The sequence below is a fragment of the Schistocerca piceifrons genome, unplaced genomic scaffold (genome assembly GCF_021461385.2).
Source record: "Schistocerca piceifrons isolate TAMUIC-IGC-003096 unplaced genomic scaffold, iqSchPice1.1 HiC_scaffold_1544, whole genome shotgun sequence".
In the NCBI taxonomy this organism is placed as follows: Eukaryota; Metazoa; Arthropoda; class Insecta; order Orthoptera; family Acrididae; genus Schistocerca; species Schistocerca piceifrons.
The window spans coordinates 10,261,863-10,276,042 of record NW_025727396.1 but is presented as its reverse complement, the minus strand read 5'-3'; positions in this window follow the sequence as shown (position 1 = coordinate 10,276,042).

The window sequence follows — 14,180 nt, the reverse complement described above, 5'->3', positions numbered from 1 at the left end:
GCCGTCTCATGTACAAGAAGACTGACTCTTCTTACTGTCTATGTTTTGAACCTTTCCTGTGACACTAGATATAGATTCCGATTCTTCACTTCAGGTTTACAGTATCCATTGGACATTCTTATTGACGACGAAACACAGAAATTGCATCGGAATTAAATAGAAAAAGCACAATGCCGACTTAAAACAAGAGGACTGACTCTTCCTACTGTCTACGTTTTGAACCATTCCTGTGACACTACTTATAGATTCCGATGCTCCACTTCAGGTTTACTTTATCCCTCTGACATTCGTATTGACGATGAAACTCAGAAATTGCATCGGATTTAAATACAAACTTCACAGTGCCGACATAAGTACAAGAAGACTGACTCTTCTTGCTGTCCATGTTTTGAACCATTTCTGTGACTCTAGTTATAGATTCCGATGCTTCACTTCAGGTTTACTGTATCCCTTGGACCTTGTTATTGACGATGAAACACAGAAATTGCATCGGAATTAAATACAAACGGCACAGTCCCGACTTAAGTACAAGGAGACTGACTCTTCTTACTGACTATGTTGTGAACATTTCCAATGAGACCAGTTTTAGATTCCGATGCTTCACTATATGTTTACTGTATCCCTTGGACCTTCTTATTGATGATGAAACACAGAAAGTGCATCGGAATTAAATAGAGAATTCACAATGCCGACATAAGTACAAGAAGACTGACTCCTCCGTGTCTATGTTTAGAGCCATTCCTGTGACACTTGATTTATATTCCGATGCTTCACTTCAGGTTTTCTGTATCCCTTGGACCTTCTTATTGACGACGAAACACAGAAATTGAATCGGGATTAAATACAAAAAGCACAATGCCGACTTAAGTACAAGAAGACTGACTCTTCTTACCATCTATGTTTTAAACCATTCCTGTGACACTAGTTATAGATTCCGAAGCTTCACTTCAGGTTTTCTGTATCCCTCTGACCTTCATATTGACGATGACACACAGAAATTGCATCGGAATTAAATACAAAGGGCACAATGCCGACTTAAGTCCAAGAAGACTGACTCTTCTTACTGTCTATGTTTTGAACCATTCCTGTGACACTAGTTATAGATTCCGAAGCTTCACTTCAGGTTTACTGTATCCCTTGGACCTTCTTATTGACGATGAAACACAGAATTTGCATCGAAATTAAATACAAAAAGTCCAATGCCGACTTAAGTACAAAAAGACTGACTCTTCTTACTGTCTATGTTTTGAGCAATTCCATTGACACTAGTTATAGATTCCGATGCTTCACTTCAGGTTTACTGTATCCGTTGGACCTTCTTATCGACGATGAAACACAGAAATCTGCATCGGAATTAAATACAAAAGGCACAATGCCGACTTAAGTAAAAGAAGACTGACTCTTCTTACTGTCTATGTCTTGAACCGTTCCTGTGACACTAGTTATAGATTCCTATGCTTCACTTCAGGTTTACTGTATCCCTTGGACCTTCTTATTGACGACGAAACACAGAAATTGAATCGGGACTAAATACATAAGACACAATGCCGACTTAAGTACAAGAAGACTGACTCTTCCTACTGTCTATGTATTAACCATTCCTGTGGCACTAGTTATAGACTCCGATGCTTCACTTCAGGTTTACTGTATCCCTCTGACCTTCTTATTGACGATGAAACACAGAAATTGCATCGGAATTAAATACAAAAGGTACAATGCCGACTCAAATACTAGATGACTGGTTGTACTTACTCTCTATGTTTTGAACCTTTCCTGTGAGACCGGTTTCAGATTCCGATGCTTCACTTCAGGATTACTGTATCCCTTTGACATCCATATTGACGACGAAACACAAAAAATGCATCTGAAGTAAATAGAAAAGGCACAATAGCGACATAAGTACTAGAAGACTGACTCTTCTAGCTGTGTATGTTTTGAACCATTCCTGTGACACTAGTTATAGATTCCGATGCTTCACTTCAGGTTTACTGTATCCCTCCGACCTTCTTATTGACGATGAAACACACTAATTGCATCGGAATTAAATACAAAATGCTCAATGCCGTCTCATGTACAAGAAGAGTGACTCCTCTTACTGTCTATGATTTGAACCTTTCCTGTGACACTACTTATAGATTCCGATGCTTCACTTCAGGTTCACTGTATCCCTCTGACATTCTTATTGACGATAAAACGCAGTAATTGCATCGGAATTAAATACAAAAGGCACAATGCCTACTTAATTACAGGATGACTGACGCTTCTTACTGTCTAGCTTTTGAACCTTTTGTTTCATACTAGTTACAGATTCCGATGCTTAACTTCAGGTATACTGTATCCCTTGTACCTTCTTATTGACGACGAAACACAGAAATTGCATCGGAATTAAATAGAAAAGGCACAATGCCGACTTAAGTACAAGAAGACTGACTCTTCCTACTGTCTATGTTTTAACCATTCCTGTGACACTAGTTATGGATTCCGATGCTTCACTTCAGCTTTACTGTATCCCTCTGACCTTCTTATTGACGATGAAACACATAAATTGCATCGGAATTAAGTACAAAAGGCACAATGCTGACTCAAATACAAGATGATCGGCTCTCCTTACTCTCTATGTTTTGAACGTTTCCTGTGAGACCGGTTTTAGATTCCGATGCTTCACTTCTGGTTTACTGTATCCCTTGGACCATCTTATTGACGACGAAACACAGAAATTGCATCGGAATTAAATAGAAAAGGCACAATGCCGACTTAAGTACAAGTAGACTGACTCTTCTTAATGATTATGTTGTAAACATTTCCTGTGAGACCAGTTTTAGATTCCGATGCTTCACTATATGTTTACTGTATCCCTTGGACCTTCTTATTGATGATGAAACACAGAAAGTGCATCGGAATTAAATACAAAAGGCACAATGCCGACTTAAGTATAAGAAGACTGACACTTCTTACTGACTATGATTTGAACATTTCCTGTTAGACCAGTTTTAGATTCCTATGTTTCACTATATGTTTACTGTATCCCTTGGACCTTCTTATTGACGACGAAACACAGAAATTGCATCGGAATTAAATAGAAATGGCACAATGCCGACATAAGTACAAGAAGACTGACTCTTCTTACTGACTATGATTTGAACATTTCCTGTGAGACCAGTTTTAGATTCCGATGCTTCACTATATGTTTACAGTATCCCTTGGACCTTCTTGTTGTCGATGAAACCCAGAAATTGCATCGGAATTAAATACAAAAGGCACAATGCCGACTTAAGTACAAGAAGACTGACTCTTCTTGATGTGTATGTTTTGAACCATTCCTGTGACACTAGTTATAGAATTCGATGCTTCACTTCAGGTTTACTGTATCCCTCTGACCTTCATTTTGACGATAAAACACAGTAATTGCATCGGAATTAAATACAAAATGCACAATGCCGACTCATGTACAAGAAGACTGAGTCTTCTTACTGTCTATGTTTTGAACCTTTCCTGTGACACTAGATATAGAATCCGATGCTTCACGTCAGGTTTAATGTATCCCATGGACATTCTTATTGACGACGAAACACAGAAATTGCATCGGAATTAAATAGAAAAGGCACAATGCCGACTTAAGTACAAGAAGACTGTTTCTTCCTACTGTCTATGTTTTGAACCATTCCTGTGACACTAGTTTCAGATTCCGATGCTTCACTTCAGGTTTACTGTAACCCTCTGACATTCTTATTGACGATGAAACACACAAAATGCATCGGAATTAAATACAAAAGGCACAGTGCCGACTTAAGTACAAGAAGACTGACTCTTCTTAATCATTATGTTGTAAACATTTCCTGTGAGACCAGTTTAAGATTCCGATGCTTCACTATATGTTTACTGTATCCCTTGGACCTTCTTATTGATGATGAAACACAGAAAGTGCATCGGGATTAAATACTAAAGGCACAATGCCGACTTAAGTATAAGAAGACTGACACTTCTTACTGACTATGATTTGAACATTTCCTGTTAGACCAGTTTTAGATTCCGATGTTTCACTATATGTTTACTGTATCCCGTGGACCTTCTTATTGACGAAGAAACACAGAAATTGCATCGCAATTAAATACAAAAGGCACAATGCCGACCTACGTACAAGAAGACTGACTCTTCTTACTCTCTATGTTTTGAACCAATTCTGTGACACTAGTTATAGATTCCGATGCTTCACTTCAGGTTTACTGTATCCCTTGGATCTTGTTATCGACGATGAAACACAGAAATTGCATCGGAATTAAATACAAAAATCACAATGCCGACTTAAGTACAAGACGTCTGCCTCTTCCTACTGTCTATATTTTGAACCATTGCTGTGACACTAGTTATGGATTCCGATGCATCACTTCAGGTTTACTGTATCCCTTATAGCTTCTTATTGACGATGAAACACAGAAATTGCATCGGAATTAAATACAAAAGGCTCAATGCCGACTTAAGTACAACAAGACTGACTCTTCTTGCCGTGTATGTTTTGAACCAATCCTGTGACGCTAGTTATAGATTCGATGCTTCACTTCAGGTTTACTGTATCCCTTGGACCTTCTTATTGACGATGAAACACAGAAAATGCATCGGAATTAAATACAAAAGGCACAATGCCGACTTAAGTACAAGATGACTGACTCTCCTTACTGTCTATGTTTTGAACCTTTTCTCTGATACTAGTTACAGATTCCGATGATTAACTTCAGGTTTACTGTATCCCTTGGACCTTCTTATTGACGACGAAACACAGAAATTGCATCGGAATTAAATAGAAAAGGCACAATGCCGACTTAAGTACAAGAAGACTGAGTCTTCCTACTGTCTATGGTTTAACCATTCCTGTGACACTAGTTATGGATTCCGATGCATCACTTCAGGTTTACTGTATCCCTTGGAGTTTCGTATTGACGATGAAACACAGAAATTGCATCGGAATTAAATACAAAAGGCACAATGCTGACTCAAATACAAGATGACTGGCTTCTCTTACTCTCCATGCTTTAAACCTTTCCTGTGAGACCGGTTTTAGATTCCGATGCTTCACTTCAGCGTTACTGTATCCCTTGGACCTTCTTATTGACGACGAAACACAGAAATTGCATCGGCATGAAATAGAAAAGGCACAATGCCGACATAAGTACAACAAGACTGACACTTCTTACTGACTATGATTTAAACATTTCCTGTGAGACCAGTTTTAGTTTCCGATGCTTCATAATATGTTTACTGTATCCCTTGGACCTTCTTTCTGATGATGAAACACAGAAATTGCATCGGAATTAAGTACAAAAGGCACAATGCCGAGTTAAGTACAAGAAGACTGACTCTTCATGCTGTGTATGATTTGAACCATTCCTGTGACACTAGTTATTGATTCCGATGCTTCACTTCAGGTTTACTGTATCCCTCTGACCTTCTTATTGACGATGAAACACAGTAATTGCATCGTAATTAAATACAAAAGGCACAATGCCGACTCAAGTACAAGAAGACTGACTCTTCTTACTGTCTATGTTTTGAACCTTTCCTGTGACAATAGATATAGATTCCGATGATTCACTTCAGGTTTATTGTATTCCACTTACCTTCTTATTGACGACGAAACACTGAAATAGCATCGGAATTAAATAGAAAAGGCACAATGCCGACTTATGTACAAGCAGACTGACTCTTCCAACTGTCTATGATTTGAACCATTCCTGTGACACTAGTTATAGATTCCGATGCTTCACTTCAGGTTTACTGTATCCCTCTGACACTCTTATTGACGATGAGACACAGATATTGCATCGGAATTAAATACAAAAGGCACAATGCCGAATTAAGTACAAGAAGACACACTCTTCTTACTGTCTACGTTTTGAACCATTCCTGTGACACTAGTTATAGATTCCGATGCTTCACTTCAGGTTTACTGTATCCTTTGGACCTTCTTATTGACGACGAAACACAGAAATTGAATCAAGATTGAAAACAAAAGGCACAATGCCGACTTAAGTTTAAGAAGACTGACTCTTCCTACTGTCTATGTTTTAACCATTCCTGTGACACTAGTTATAGATTCCGATGTTTCACTTCAGTTTTACTGTATCCCTCTGACCTTCTTATTGACGATGAAACACAGAAATTGCATCGGAATTAAATACAGAAGGCACAGTGCCGACTTATGTACAAGAAGACTGACTCTTCTTAATGATTATGCTGTAAACATTTCCTGTGAGACCAGTTTTAGATTCCGATGCTTCACTATATTCTTACTGTATCCCTTGGACCTTCTTATTGATGATGAAACACAGAAAGTGCATCGGAATTAAATACAAAAGGCACAATGCCGACTTAAGTATAAGAAGACTGACTCTTCTTACTGACTATGATTTGAACATTTCCTGTGAGACCTGTTTTAGATTCCGATGCTTCACTATATGTTTACGGTATCCCTTGGACCATCTTGTTGACGATGAAACACAGAAATTGCATCGGAATTAAATACAAAAGGCACAATGCCGACTTAAGTACAAGAAGATTGATTCTTCTTGCTGTGTATGCTTTAAACTATTCCTGTGACACTAGTTACAGATTCCGATGTTTCACTTCAGGTTTACTGTATCCCTGTGACCTTCTTATTGACGATGAAACGCAGTAATTTCGTCGGAATTAAATACAAAATGCACAATGCCGACTCATGTACAAGAAGACTGACTCTTCATACTGTCTATGTTTTGAACCATTCCTGTGACACTAGATATAGATTCCGATGCTTCGCTTCATGTTTACTGTATCCCTTGGACCTTCCTATTGACGATGAAACACAGAAATTGCATCGGAATTAAATACAAAAGGCACAATGCCGACTTAAGTACAACAAGACTGACTCTTCTTGCCGTGTATGTTTTGAACCAATCCTGTGACGCTAGTTATAGATACCGATGCTTCACTTCAGGTTCACTGTATCCTTTGGACCTTCTTATTGACGATGAAACACAGAAATTTCATCGGAATTAAATACAAAAGGCACAATGCCGACTTAAGTACAAGAAGACTGAATCTCCTTACTGTCTATGTCTAGAACCTTTTCTCTGATACTAGTTACAGATTCCGATGATTAACTTCAGGTTTACTGTATCCGTTGGACCTTCTTATTGACGACGAAACCCAGAGATTGCATCGGAATTAAGTAGAAAATGCACAATGCCGACTTAAGTACAAGAAGACTGACTCTTCCGTGTCTATGTTTAGAACCATTCCTGTGACACTTGATATAGATTCCGATGCTTCACTTCAGGTTTACTGTAATCCTTGGACCTTCTCATTAACGACGAAACACAGAAATTGCATCGGGATTAAATACAAAAGGCACAATGCCGACTTAAGTACAAGAAGACTGACTCTCCCTACTGTCAATGGTTTAACCATTCCTGTGAAACTAGTTATAGATTCCGATGCTTCACTTCTGGTTTACTGTATCCCTTGGACCATCTTATTGACGACGAAACACAGAAATTGCATCGGAATTAAATAGAAAAGGCACAATGCCGACATAAGTACAAGAAGACTGACTCTTCATACTGACTATGATTTGAACATTTCCTGTGAGACCAGTTTTAGATTCCGATGCTTCACTATATGCTTACTGTATCCCTTGACCTTCTTATTGATGATGAAACACAGAAAGTGCATCGGAATTAAATACAAAAGGCACAATGCCGACTTAAGTATAAGAAGACTGACACTTCTTACTGACTATGATTAGAACATTTCCTGTTAGACCAGTTTTAGATTCCTATGTTTCACTATATGTTTACTGTATCCCGTGGACCTTCTTATTGACGAAGAAACACAGAAATTGCATCGCAATTAAATACAAAAGGCACAATGCCGACCTACGTACAAGAAGACTGACTCTTCTTACTGTCTATGTTTTGAACCAATTCTGTGACACTAGTTATAGATTCCGATGCTTCACTTCAGGTTTACTGTATCCCTTGGATCTTGTTATTGACGATGAAACACAGAAATTGCATCGGAATTAAATACAAAAATCACAATGCCGACATAAGTACAAGACGTCTGCCTCTTCCTACTGTCTATATTTTGAACCATTGCTGTGACACTAGTTATGGATTCCGATGCATCACTTCAGGTTTACTGTATCCCTTATAGCTTCTTATTGACGATGAAACACAGAAATTGCATCGGAATTAAATACAAAAGGCACAATGCCGACTTAAGTACAACAAGACTGACTCTTCTTGCCGTGTATGTTTTGAACCAATCCTGTGACGCTAGTTATAGATTCCGATGCTTCACTTCAGGTTTACTGTATCCCTTGGACCTTCTTATTGACGATGAAACACAGAAATTGCATCGGAATTAAATACAAAAGGCACAATGCTGACTTAAGTACAAGAAGACTGACTCTCCTTACTGTCTATGTTTTGAACCTTTTCTCTGATACTAGTTACAGATTCCGATGATTAACTTCAGGTTTACTGTATCCCTTATACCTTCTTATTGACGACAAAACACAGAAATTGCATCGGAATTAAATAGAAAAGGCACAATGCCGACTTAAGTACAAGAAGACTGAGTCTTCCTACTGTCTATGATTTAACCATTCCTGTGACACTAGTTATGGATTCCGATGCATCACTTCAGGTTTACTGTATCCCTTGGAGCTTCTTATTGACGATGAAACACAGAAATTGCATCGGAATTAAATACAAATGGCACAATGCTGACTCAAATACAAGAAGACTGGCTTCTCTTACTCTCCATGCTTTAAACCTTTCCTGTGAGACCGGTTTTAGATTCCGATGCTTCACTTCAGGGTTACTGTATCCCTTGGACCTTCTTATTGACGAAGAAACACAGAAATTGCATCGGAATGAAATAGAAAAGGCACAATGCCGACATAAGTACAACAAGACTGACACTTCTTACTGACTATGATTTGAACATTTCCTGTGAGACCAGTTTTAGATTCCGATGCTTCATAATACGTTTACTGTATCCCTTGGACCTTCTTTCTGATGATGAAACACAGAAATTGCATCGGAATTAAGTACAAAAGGCACAATGCCGACTTAAGTACAAGAAGACTGACTCTTCATGCTGTGTGTGATTTGAACCATTCCTGTGACACTAGTTATAGATTCCGATGCTTCACTTCAGGTTTACTGTATCCATCTGACCTTCTTATTGACGATCAAACACAGTAATTGCATCGTAATTAAATACAAAAGGCACAATGCCGACTCATGTACAAAAAGACTGACTCTTCCAACTGTCTATGATTTGAGCCATTCCTGTGACACTAGTTATAGATTCCGATGCTTCACTTCAGGTTTACTGTATCCCTCTGACCTTCTTATTGACGTTGAAACACACTAATTGCATCGGAATTAAATACAAAATGCTCAATGCCGTCTTATGTACAAGAAGAGTGACTCCTCTTACTGTCTATGCTTTGAACCTTTCCTGTGACACTAGATATAGATTCCGATTCTTCCCTTCAGGTTTACTGTATCCCTTGGACATTCTTATTGACGACGAAACACAGAAATTGCATCGGAATTAAATTGAAAAGGCACAATGCCGACTTAAAACAAGAAGACTGACTCATCCTACTGTCTATGTTTTGAACCATTCCTGTGACACTACTTATAGATCCCGATGCTTCACTTCAGGTTCACTGTATCCCTCTGACATTCTTATTGACGATAAAACACAGTAATTGCATCGGAATTAAATACAAAAAGCACAATGCCTACTTAATTACATGATGACTGACTCTTCTTACTGTCTATCTTTTGAACCTTTTCTCTCATACTAGTTACAGATTACAATGCTTAACTTCAGGTATACTGTACCCCTTGGACCTTCTTATTGACGACGAAACACAGAAATTGCATCGGAATTAAATAGTAAAGGCACAATGCCGACTTAAGTACAAGAAGACTGACTCTTCCTACTGTCTATGTTTTAACCATTCCTGTGACACTAGTTATGGATTCCGATGCTTCACTTCAGCTTTACTGTATCCCTCTGACCTTCTTATTGACGATGAAACACAGAAATTGCATCGGAATTAAATACAAAAGGCAGAAAGCTGACTCAAATACAAGATGATCGGCTCTCCTTACCCTCTATGTTTTGAACGTTTCCTGTGAGACCGGTTTTAGATTCCGATGCTTCACTTCTGGTTTACTGTATCCCTTGGACCATCTTATTGACGACGAAACACAGAAATTGCATCGGAAATAATAGAAAAGGCACAATGCCGACATAAGTACAAGAAGACTGACTCTTCTTACTGACTATGATTTGAACATTTCCTGTGAGACCAGTTTTAGATTCCGATGCTTCACTATATGTTTAAAGTATCCCTTGGACCTTCTTGTTGTCGATGAAACACAGAAATTGCATCGGAATTAAATACAAAAGGCACAATGCCGACTTAAGTACAAGAAGACTGACTCTTCTTGATGTGTATGTTTTGAACCATTCCTGTGACACTAGTTATAGATTTCGATGCTTCACTTCAGGTTTACTGTATCCCTCTCACCTTCTTTTTGACGATTAAACACAGTAATTGCATCGGAATTAAATACAAAATGCACAATGCCGACTCATGTACAAGAAGACTGACTCTTCTTACTGTCTATGTTTTGAACCTTTCCTGTGACACTAGATATAGAATCCGATGCTTCACGTCAGGTTTATTGTATCCCATGGACATTCTTATTGACGACGAAACACAGAAATTGCACCGGAATTAAATAGAAAAGGCACAATGAAGACTTAAGAACAAGAAGACTGTCTCTTCCTACTGTCTATGTTTTGAACCATTCCTGTGACACTAGTTTCAGATTCCGATGCTTCACTTCAGGTTTACTGTAACCCTCTGACATTCTTATTGACGATGAAACACAGAAATTGCATCGGAATGAAATACAAACGGCACAGTGCCGACTTAAGTACAAGAAGACTGACTCTTCTTAATGATTATGTTGTAAACATTTCCTGTGAGACCAGTTTTAGATTCCGATGCTTCACTATATGTTTACTGTATCCCTTGGACCTTCTTATTGATGATGAAACACAGAAAGTGCATCGGAATTAAATAGAAAAGGCACAATGCCGACTTAAGTATAAGAAGACTGACACTTCTTTCTGACTATGATTTGAACATATCCTGTTAGACCAGTTTTAGATTCCTATGTTTCACTATATGTTTACTGTATCCCTTGGACCTTGTTATTGACGACGAAACACAGAAATTGCATCGGAATCAAATGGAAATGGCACAATGCCGACATAAGTACAACAAGACTGATTCTTCTTACTGACTATGATTTGAACATTTCCTGTGAGACCAGTTTTAGATTCCGATGCTTCACTATACGTTTACAGTATCCCTTGGACCTTCTTGTTGTCGATGAAACACAGAAATTGCATCGGAATTAAATACAAAAGGCACATTGCCGACTTAAGTACAAGAAGACTGACTCTTCTTGATGTGTATGTTTTGAACCATTCCTGTGACGCTAGTTATAGAATTCGATGCTTCACTTCAGGTTTACTGTATCCCTCTGACCTTCTTTTTGACGATAAAACACAGTAATTGCATCGGAATTAAATACAAAATGCACAATGCCGACTTATGTACAAGAAGACTGAGTCTTCTTACTGTCTATGTTTTGAACCTTTCCTGTGACACTAGATATAGAATCCGATGCTTCACGTCAGGTTTAATGTATCCCATGGACATTCTTATTGACGACGAAACACAGAAATTGCATCGGAATTAAATAGAAAAGGCACAATGCCGACTTAAGTACAAGAAGACTGACTCTTCCTACTGTCTATGTTTTGAACCATTCCTGTGACACTAGTTTCAGATTCCGATGCTTCACTTCAGGTTTACTGTAACCCTCTGACATTCGTATTGACGATGAAACACAGAAATAGCATCGGAATTAAATACAAACGGCACAGTGCCGACTTAAGTACAAGAAGACTGACTCTTCTTAATGATTAAGTAGTAAACATTTCCTGTGAGACCAGTTTTAGATTCCGATGCTTCATTATATGTTTACTGTATCCCTTGGACCTTCTTATTGATGATGAAACACAGAAAGTGCTTCGGGATTAAATACAAAAGGCACAATGCCGACTTAAGTATAGGAAGACTGACACTTCTTACTGACTATGATTTGAACATTTCCTGTTAGACCAGTTTTAGATTCCGATGTTTCACTATATGTTTATTGTATCCCGTGGACCTTCTTATTGACGAAGAAGCACAGAAATTGCATCGCAATTAAATACAAAAGCCACAATGCCGACCTACGTACAAGAAGACTGACTCTTCTTACTGTCTATGTTTTCAACCAATTCTGTGACACTAGTTATAGATTCCGATGCTTCACTTCATGTTTACTGTATCCCTTGGATCTTGTTATTGACGATGAAACACAGAAATTGCATCGGAATTAAATACAAAAATCACAATGCCGACTTAAGTACAAGACGTCTGCCTCTTCCTACTGTCTATATTTTGAACCATTGCTGTGACACTAGTTATGGATTCCGATGCATCACTTCAGGTTTACTGTATCCCTTATAGCTTCTTATTGACGATGAAACACAGAAATTGCATCGGAATTAAATACAAAAGGCACAATGCAGACTTAAGTACAACAAGACTGACTCTTCTTGCCGTGTATGTTTTGAACCAATCCTGTGACGCTAGTTATAGATTCCGATGCTTCACTTCAGGTTTACTGTATCCCTTGGACCTTCTTATTGACGATGAAACACAGAAATTGCATCGGAATTAAATACAAAAGGCACAATGCCGACTTAAGTACAAGAAGACTGACTCTCCTTACTGTCTATGTTTTGAACCTTTTCTCTGATACTACTTACAGATTCCGATGATTAACTTCAGGTTTACTGTATCCCTTGGACCTTCTTATTGACGACGAAACACAGAAATTGCATCGGAATTAAATAGAAATGGCACAATGCCGACGTAAGTACAAGAAGACTGAGTCTTCCTACTGTCTATGGTTTAACCATTCCTGTGACACTAGTTATGGATTCCGATGCATCACTTCAGGTTTACTGTATCCCTTGGAGCTTCTTATTGACGATGAAACACAGAAATTGCATCGGAATTAAATACAAAAGGCACAATGCTGACTCAAATACAAGATGACTGGCTCTTCTTACTCTCTATGCTTTGAACCTTTCCTGTGAGACCGGTTTTAGCTTCCGATGCTTCACTTCAGGGTTAGTGTATCCCTTGGACCTTGTTATTGACGACGAAACACAGAAATTGCATCGGAATTAAATAAAAAAAGGCACAATGCCGACATAAGTACAACAAGACTGACTCTTCTTACTGACAATGATTTGAACATTTCCTGTGAGACCAGTTTTAGATTCCGATGCTTCACTATATGTTTACTGTATCCCTTGGACCTTCTTTCTGATGATGAAACACAGAAATTGCATCGGAATTAAATACAAAAGGCACAATGCCGACTTAAGTACAAGAAGACTGACTCTTAATGCTGTGTATGATTTGAACCATTCCTGTGGCACTAGCTATAGATTCCGGTGCTTCACTTCAGGTTTACTGTATCCCTCTGACCTTCTTATTGACGATGAAACACAGTAATTGCATCGTAATTAAATACAAAAGGCACAATGCCGACTCATGTACAAGAAGACTGACTCTTCTTACTGTCTATATTTTGAACCTTTCCTGTGACACTAGATATAGATTCCGATGATTCACTTTAGGTTTATTGTATCCCTCTTACCTTCTTATTGACGACGAAACACTGAAATAGCATCGGAATTAAATAGAAAAGGCACAATGCCGACTTAAGTACAAGAAGACACACTCTTCTTACTGTCTATGTTTTGAACCATTCCTGTGACACTAGTTATAGATTCCGATGCTTCACTTCAGGTTTACTGTACCCTTTGGACCTTCGTATTGACGACGAAACACAGGACTTGAATCAAGATTAAATACAAAAGGCACAATGCCGACTTAAGTTTAAGAACACTGACTCTTCCTACTGTCTATGTTTTAACCATTCCTGTGACACTAGTTATAAATTCCGATGTTTCACTTC